The sequence below is a fragment of the Engystomops pustulosus genome, chromosome 3 (genome assembly GCF_040894005.1).
Source record: "Engystomops pustulosus chromosome 3, aEngPut4.maternal, whole genome shotgun sequence".
Taxonomy (NCBI): domain Eukaryota; kingdom Metazoa; phylum Chordata; class Amphibia; order Anura; family Leptodactylidae; genus Engystomops; species Engystomops pustulosus.
The window spans coordinates 232,496,511-232,506,145 of NC_092413.1; the positions used below are offsets into that span (position 1 = coordinate 232,496,511).

General features: G+C 47.5%; 1 long non-coding RNA gene across 1 annotated transcript; it reads left to right on the top strand.

The window, feature by feature from the left end:
* The first annotated feature begins 1,645 nt into the window (after positions 1-1,645).
* LOC140120752 (uncharacterized) lies at positions 1,646-3,088 on the top strand. Its single transcript, XR_011853974.1, has 3 exons — positions 1,646-1,673; positions 2,344-2,441; positions 2,890-3,088. It is a non-coding gene; the product is annotated as an uncharacterized lncRNA (long non-coding RNA).
* Positions 3,089-9,635: the final 6,547 nt, after the last annotated feature.

Genomic DNA, 9,635 nt, shown 5'->3' on the forward strand with positions numbered 1-9,635 from the left:
TAAACCTATCCTGTGTAATACTGTCTGCTGAGCTGTGTATCTAATCCGATCCTGTGTGATACTGTCTGCTGAGCTGTGTATCTAATCCTATCCTGTGTGATACCGCTGAGCTGTGTATCTAATCCTCTCCTGTGTGATACTGACTGCTGGGCTGTGTATCTAATCCTGTCCTGTGTGATACCGCTGAGCTGTGTATCTAATCCTATCCTGTGTGATACTACCTGCTGAGCTGTGTGTCTAATCCTCTCCTGTGTGATACTGCTTGCTGAGCTGTGTATCTAAACCTATCCTGTGTAATACTGTCTGCTGAGCTGTTTATCTAATCCTATCCTGTGTGATACTGTCTGCTGAGCTGTGTATCTAATCTTATCCTGTGTGATACTGTCTGCTGAGCTGTGTATCTAATCCTATCCTGTGTGATACTGCCTGCTGAGCTGTGTATCTAATCCTATCCTGTGTGATACTGTCTGCTGAGCTGTGTATCTAATCCTCTCCTGTGTGATACTGACTGCTGAGCTGTGTATCTAATCCTATCCTGTGTAATACTGTCTGCTGAGCTGTGTATCTAATCCTATCCTGTGTGATACTGTCTGCTGAGCTGTGTATCTAATCCTATCCTGTGTGATACTGCCTGCTGAGCTGTGTATCTAATCCTATCCTGTGTGATACTGACTGCTGAGCTGTGTATCTAATCCTATCCTGTGTGATACTGTCTGCTGAGCTGTGTATCTAATCCTATCCTGTGTGATACAGTCTGCTGAGCTGTGTATCTAATCCTATTCTGTGTGATACTGACTGCTGAGCTGCGTATCTAATCCTATCCTGTGTGATACTGACTGCTGAGCTGTGTATCTAATCTATCCTGTGGGATACTGACTGCTGAGCTGTGTATTTAATCCTATCCTGTGTGATACTGTCTGCTGAGCTGTGTATCTAATCCTATTCTGTGTGATACTGTCTGCTGAGCTGTGTATCTAATCCTATCCTGTGTGATACTGACTGCTGAGCTGTGTATCTAATCCTATCCTGTGTGATACTGACTGCTGAGCTCTGTATCTAATCCTATCCTGTGTGATACTGGCTGCTGTATCTAATCCTATCCTGTGTGATACTGTCTGCTGTATCTAATCCTATCCTGTGTGATACTGGCTGCTGTATCTAATCCAATCCTGTGTGATACTGTATGCTGTATCTAATCCTATCCTGTGTGATACTGACTGCTAAGCTGTGTATCTAATCCTATCCTGTGTGATACTGGCTGCTGTATCTAACCCTATCCTGTGTGATACTGTGTGCTGTATCTAATCCTATCCTGTGTGATACTGTCTAATGAGCTGTGTATCTAATCCTATAGCAGTGGTGGTGAACCTATGGCACGGGAGGTGGCACTCAGGGCAGAGTTCACCAAACCTTCCTGCAGTCCCAGGCAACTTATGAGGTGCTGCTCTTAGCGCTATTTTAAAGTGACATTTCATTGGCTATTTGGAACTGTGGGAAAAGTGAGAAGGTGTGGCCAGGGCTGCGGTATTTTTGGAGGACCTCCTACTGGACCCTTCTTACTGCACAGAGATACCCTGGTGAGAAGCTACAATGAGGGTCTGTATTTGCCCTCCTTCTGTCAACTGTATTGGTGTCCTCAGGGGCCGATACAATAGAAAGATGTGGAAGAGCAGGTAGCAATAAGTTACTGTATACAATTCCATGCTGGCACTTCCCGGTAAATAAGTGGATTTTGGTTGTAGTTTGGGCACTCGGTCTATAAAAGGTTCCCCCATCACTGATCTATACTGTGTGGCGCATGGCTCCATGTATTGTGCTCTTCTGCCATCTAGTGGTCATTATCTACCATTACAGTATAAGATGATCTGTACTGGCAGGGACACTGCTTAGTAGACCTGGGCAGCTCTTACCTGCTTCTTGTTTTCAGGGTAACGCTGCAGGTTCTGTAACAAAGCTCCAGACCTTCCAATCCTCATCACACTGGGGGTAAAAGGGTTACACCAGGAGTACACAGCGCCATGTATTCTGAGTGGACAAGCCAGGTAACTGCAGCTCAGTCACCATTTATTACAATAGTATCTGGGCTGCAGTAACCAGACACTGCCACTACACAGCACATGGCGCTGTCTGCTCCTTGCAGATAACCCAAACCTTACACTTTTTATCATTATGTACAAAATGAAACAAAAAAACTTCCTTAAACTATGTAATAATTACTGGAATGGCACCTGGGTGTCGGCCCCCAACACAGATCAGAAGGGGATGACCCCTGCATGTACAGCCAGGTCACCGGGTCGCCCTGCATCTTCCAGACTGACAGGCGTCATTCCCCGTCCCTTTAAGGCACTGATTGGCTGAGAGGCAGGAGGTCTCCTGGTGATGTCATGAGCTGCCAACATCTCCAACTGCTGCTGGTACTGGACCAGATCCACTGCTGGAGGGTGAGTGACGGTACTGGACCAGAGCCACTGCTGGAGGGTGAGTGATGGTACTGGAGCAGATCCACTGCTGGAGGGTGAGTGATGGTACTGGACCAGATCCACTGCTGGAGGGTGAGTGACGGTACTGGAGCAGATCTACTGCTGGAGGGTGAGTGACGGTACTGGAGCAGATCCACTGCTGGAGGGTGAGTGACGGTACTGGAGCAGATCCACTGCTGGAGGGTGAGTGACGGTACTGGACCAGATCCACTGCTGGAGGGTGAGTGACGGTACTGGAGCAGATCCACTGCTGGAGGGTGAGTGACGGTACTGGAGCAGATCCACTGCTGGAGGGTGAGTGACGGTACTGGAGCAGATCCACTGCTGGAGGGTGAGTGACGGTACTGGAGCAGATCCACTGCTGGAGGGTGAGTGACGGTACCGGAGCAGATTTCCTTTGATCTTTCAGGGATGGAGCAGCAGCGTGTGAGGTCGGCCATGATGAAGAGAAGGGCAGAGCCCCTGAGGAGCGGCGCTCGGGTCTGGGGCCTCATCATAACCTTTATGTGAGTTCCATCAGTGACCTAGAGATGAGGGTGCGGCACGTCGGGGGCTATAAGCGTCTGGTGTGTGGGGTCTGACAGCTGAATCCTGGAGACTCTTATATGATATCATCTCATCACTATGGGGGTCATTTACTAAGGGCTCGATTCGCGTTTTCCCGACGTGTTACCCGAATATTTCCGTTTCGCGCAGATTTTCCCTGAATTGCCCCGGGATTGTGGCGCATCGGCGCTGTCATGCACGTGACGGAAATCGGGGGGCGTGGCTGGACGAAAACCCGACTGATTCAATAAAACCGCTGCATTTAAAAAAAAAAAAAGTGTCGCAGGGCTCGCGCTTACCTTCACTAGGAATAGGCCGGTGAACTTCAGTGCATTCCGGGGAACTTCAGCGCAGCTTAATGAATCCCGGCCGGAACCCAAATCCACCGCAGAGAACGCGCCGCTGGAATCTGCCTCTATGTGACATGAAATCAGGATAAACCTTTCCCGTTTTAGGTCAATGAGGAATCAAATTATTTCAATTCGCCAAATGCCAAAATTATGAGAGAGAGAATTTTTATTGCCGTCGTCAGAAGTTTCCATCCATCTCATCAGTATTTGGTGCCATTTCCCTGTATGAATTGGGTCGGATGTTTTGGATCCTTCCACAAGCTTCTCACCATAGTTGGTAGTTTCTTCCGCCTAAGAACTGGTGCAGCCGATGCTTGTGACCTCTCGCATGCTCTGGCCTCCGGTGTGGCCGTTGGACAACCCGACTGATTCTGAGTAAGCGTGAGATTTAAAATTCAAATTGTGTCACAAGATCAAGCACTCACATACACCAGGAAGAAGAAGGTGAATTCCGGCGGACCTGAGCGGGGAAGCGACACATGCAGGATATCGGGAGCAGGATCTTAGTGACTCCCCGCACAGCGCATTATACACGGACAATGCACTTACATGCACCAGGAAGAAGAAGGTGAACTCCAGGGACCTGAGCAGGGAAGTGACACATGCAGGATATCGGGTGCACGATCTTAGTGACTCCCTGCACAGCACATTATACACGGACAATGCACTCACATACACCAGGAAGAAGAAGGTGAATTCCGGCGGACCTGAGCGGGGAAGCGACACATGCAGGATATCGGGAGCAGGATCTTAGTGACTCCCCGCACAGCGCATTATACACGGACAATGCACTTACATGCACCAGGAAGAAGAAGGTGAACTCCAGGGACCTGAGCAGGGAAGTGACACATGCAGGATATCGGGTGCACGATCTTAGTGACTCCCTGCACAGCACATTATACACGGACAATGCACTTACATGCACCAGGAAGAAGAAGGTGAATTCCGGCGGACCTGAGCGGGGAAGCGACACATGCAGGATATCGGGCGCACAATCTTGTTGAATCACGGCAGACTTCATTCTCGTTGGACAATGCACCTCAGGGATCGTGCAGGGACCGGGTAAGTAAATGTGCCCCCTTTTGTCAATCTTTTTACACGGGGCCTTCTGTTACATTCATGACATGTGACCAGTGACATCGTTACCTGTCCTATAGCCTCCTAACAATAGCAAACTGTACACTATGTATGTGATTACATGAGATCACAGCAACCTCCATGGAGGATGGAGAGTAGGAGAAGTCCTTGGAGGCTGCTGTGTCTTCATGTGGTCAGATACATGCATGCGGTACAGTTTGCTATTGTTAAGAGGCTAAAAGGACCTGAGATGGTGTCACTCTGGTCACATGACATGAACTGTGACTAGTAAGGAGGCATATGGGGGGCGGATTAGTCGGTAGGAGCCGGCCATGCAGGACACTCCCCCCTCTGATGCCGGGTAATATAAGATATAAGGTGATTTATGTGGATGTGAGCGAAACAATTTTTAGCTAAAAGAAGGGGGTCAGGTAGTTATTAGGGCTCTATAGGAACCTGTGCAAATGGGGTGTCAGGTTCCCTTTAAGCCGTCCAGCAGTAGCTTCGTGTCATTGTCCATCTGGAAGATCCATCTGTGACGAGGCTTTACCTTCCTGACTGATGTCTGGAGATGTTCTTCAGTATTTGCCACTTGATCTTCTCTCCCTAACATGACGCTGCCCCCGGGTGTCACAGTCGGGATGTTCTCAGGCTTCTCCCTTTTTCCCCTCAAACATAACGATGGTCAGGTCACATGACACGTCTCCAAAATGAAGTTTTTCTTCCTGTTCTCTTGCGAATGTGTATGTGTCTTTGTTGAGTCTCTTTTGGAGTGACGGCTTCTCCGTGGCATCGGCCTTTCTGTGGATTCACTTCTTGTGTCACTATGGATTGTGAGCGACTCTTTCCAGCTGCAGCGTCTTTACAAGGGCTTTGGCTTTTTTTCTTCCGTTGATCTGCACATTTGGGACCACAGCACATTCATCTGTGGGACACAGACCCCGTCTCCTTCCTTAGCCGTGTGGTGGCTGCACATTCACATCTTGTGTTTAAGGATGAATAAGGCCCCTTCAGGTTTCTGGAAATTGCACCAAAGGATGAACCAGACCTCCTATGATGTTACACAATGGGGCAGATTTACTTACCCGGTCCATTTGCGATCCCGTTCTCTGCGCTGGATTCGGGTCCGGCCGGGATTTATCAAGGTAGTTCCTCCGCCGTCCACCAGGTGTCGCTGCTGCGCTGAAAAGCATCTGAACGCACTGGAGTTCACCGAGCCGGTCTGAGTGAAGGTAAGTGCAAGCTCCGCAACAGATTTTTTTTTTTTTAAATGCGGCGGTTTTTCCCGAATCAGTTGGGTTTTCGTCCGGCCATGCCCCCCGATTTCTGTCGCGTGCACTTTAGACGCGGATGCGCCACAATCCGATCGTGTGCGCCAAAATCCCGGGGCAATTCGGAAATATTCGGGTAACACGTCGGGAAAACGCGAATCGGGCCCTTAGTAAATGACCCCCACTGAATCAGTGGGCTTCAGATGTGCCTTCAAATACATTCATGGTGTGTCTCTAATTAACTCAGATCTTGCCAATCAGAAGCGTCAAAAGACATGACATCACATGGGCTGTTCCAAAGAGTGTAAAGGCAAAGTAATACTAATGGATGTAAACTTTGAGGAAACTAATAAAAATGCCTTAAAAATTCTCTCTCTGGCAAAACGGGAAAGGTTTATTTAGATTTCATGGCAGACAGATGTCCCCATCCACTTCTGCTCTGAATTTTATCATTCTACATACAATCATCTTGGCTTCTCATCAATACATGTGACTTGTATTTAGCATGTGATTAGTTATGTGGATTCTTGGCATGTAACGGATTTGTTACTGTTTTGCCCCTAAATATTACAATTTTTACTATGTTTGTATTTGGCTCTCACCTCTGCCCCGGTGCTTCTGGGAATGTTCTCCATCAGTCTGGCACATCTCCACATATTTCCCAATGTTGGATACTGGGGACTCACTTGGGTGTGGATACAGATTTCTCTTCAGCTCTTTTGGCAAGTGGCCCATTTCTTCACCTTTCTCAATCTGTGCTGGAGCAGATACACTGCTGGAGGGTGAATGATGGTACTGGACCGATACCAGTACCTACAGTGGGTATGGAAAGTATTCAGACCCCTTTGAATTTTTCACCCTATGTTTTCATTGCAGCCAATTGGTAAGACACCATTTTCTAGGGATGGGCGAATTTTTCAAAAATTAGTTTTGCCGAGTTCGACAAATTTTCTGTAAAAATTTGCTTTGACCCGAATCGAATCATGATGAATCATGTTAAAAATCAGGTATTTCCTGGCTGCAGAGAGCATGTAGGGTGTTGTAGATCGTTGTGCCATGCTTAAATATGCATAGGGAGTGGTTTGGTCTTCAAACAATGATGTGTTTTAGTATGACACGCACATGACAGCCGCCGCTCTTAGAATCGCTTCACTCTTCACTTCCATGTGCACTTACAGAGGCCAACTTCACCAAATAAGCGAAGCGGGAATGCAGCCTGACAAGGTAACGTCTGTGCAGCTCAAAAGGACTGAGCTGAGGGCCAAGATCCCACTATAACATCACAGAGTGCACTCTTCTTACACTGACATCAGATGATTTCATAGATTACTACAGAACCTGTTCTGTTAGACGCGGATACATGTAGAAACCCCCAAAAGAGTGGAGAGGATGTCGGCAGTAATTCTGCATTGATGTCACTGATCATTTTACCCTTCTTTTCATCCGTCAGTGTCCGCTTTCAATCGGTCAATAATCCATCAGTATTGCTAAAGCCAAAAACAAACAGGAGTGTATCCAGAATAGAGATGACCAGTAAATGGGATATTTGCATGTCCTCTGTGTTCTGTATCCACTCCTGCTTTTGGCTTTCAATCCTAAGGCTTTTCATTCCTTCTGATGGATGAAATGAAGGGGAAAACCAAACATAGTGGCAACGTCATAGAGTGATGGAGGGTGAAAACAGCATTATGGAAATCACAGGGTGTTCCAGGGAGACAGCGGTCAGTTGGCAGCAGCTTGAGTAGGCTCCAGAGTGGCACAATGACAAATTATTGAGGTGAAGGAAACATGGAAGGTCACAAAGTGGCACAATGATAAGAGTGTGGTGGTGGCGGCAGCCTCCTCTCTGTCTAACATATTGGTCAATCAACTATGTTGATTTGACACAGATTTCTTGATATCTACTTCATCAACAAAAAACAATTGAAATTTTGGGTGTACAGATCCCCCAAAACAGATACTCCACCAGCTACTAAGTACAAGCAGCTGGACGCTACAGACAGCACATGCAGTGTGAAATGACTGGATTGGAAATGGCCGTCTGTTTTCATAGGGCTATGACATCACATAAGCCTGCCGGTCGCTGATTGGCTTACAGGTCTGCAGATGTCATCGGGGGTGTTCCTTTCTCCTTCCCAGAGTTCTCTGCCCCATGTAACACGTTGTTCTTGTGGTGATTTTGGTAATAAAGGGGGAGGGGGATTTGTTCAATGTTTTCCTAAAATTCTAAACAAATTCCACTTCGTTAGAATCGATTCGCCCATCTCTACCATTTTCACGTCTCATCAGAGATGCTCCATTGGGTTTAGGTCCGGGCTCTGGCTGGGCCGGTCAGGAATGGTCACAGAGATGTTCTGAAGCCTCTGCTGTGTTATTTTAGATGTGTGTTTAGGATCTTTGTGTTGTTGGAAGGTTCGGCCCAGTCTGAGGTCCAGACCATCTGGAAGAGGTTCTCATCCAGGATATCTCTGTACTTGGCCGCATTCATCTTTCCTTCCATTACACCCAGTAGTCCGGCCCCCATAGCATGATGCTGCCCCCCACCCTGTGTCACTGCTGGGATTGTATTTGGCAGGTGATGAGCGGCGCCTTGTTTTTCTCTACCGCTTAGATTTTACACCCAAAATTTCAACCTTCCCCTCATCAGAGCAGAGAATCTTATTTCTCACAGTCCGGATCCTTCATGTTTTGCACACTGTATGAGGCTTTCATATGTCTTATACTGAGGAGAAACTTCCAGACTCTGCCATAAAGACCCGACTGCTGGAGGCTGCAGTGATAGGTGCATCTCTGGAGCTCAGCCACAGTGATATTGGGTTTTTCCTTACCTCTCACCAACGTTCTTCTCCCACGATTGCTTAGTTTGGCTGGGCTGCTGGGTCTATGAAGATTGTTGGTCACCCCAAACTTCTTACATTTAAGGATTATGGAGGCCATTTTGCTCTTAGGGACCTTGAGTGTTGCAGAAATTAATTTGTAACCTTTGTCAGATCTATGCTTTTGATGCAATTGTGTCTCTGAGCTCCTTGGGCAGTTCCTTAGACCTCATGATTGTCATGTGCTCTGACATGCACTTTGAGCTATGAAGTCTTATATAGACAGGTGTGCGCCTTTCCTAATTAAGTCCAATTTGTTTAATTAAACACAGCTGGACTCCAATGACGGAGTAGAACCATCTCAAGGAGGATCAGGTGGAATTGGACAGCATGTGAGCAATACTTGAGAATATGATATTTCAGTGATATCTACATTTCTGTGTTTTTTTCTGTCAAGATGGGGGTCAAATATGATCCTGGTCAAATATCCAACACCTCATATCATAAGGATTCCTCCTCCAAACTTAACAGTTCCTTCAATTTCTTGATCCGTTTTCCCATGATACTTCCAGACCCATTTGCCCCAATTAGATCCCAGTCTATTGATGAAGGATAAATCTCCCTGGGGCACTCCCGCTGTAGGTGCGGGGATCCCTCAGTGATGGTCGGCCTTGATGTTAGCAGCTTGTAGCAGGGATCACTCAGAGACGAGGGATTTCACCCATAAACTTACAGTTCATTTATTCCAAAACACGGCGACGACCACAAAAGGGAACAATTCAGCTGATTCAAGGCTGCTACTTTGATGGTGTTCAGCAGAGGTTGCTCACAGCCTGGTATAGGAGGCTTCAGGCTGGAGGTGACGAGCTGCTATGCAGGACTCCAGGGCAGGCTCTGGTATAGGAGGCTTCAGGCTGGAGGTGACGAGCTGCTATGCAGGACTCTAGGGTAGGCTCTGGTATAGGAGGCTTCAGGCTGGAGGTGACGAGCTGCTATACAGTACTGTGAGGCCGGCTCTGGTATAGGGGGCTTCAGGCTGGAGGAGAGGAGATGCTATACAGTACTGTGAGGCCGGCTCTGGTCTGGGCTCATAGA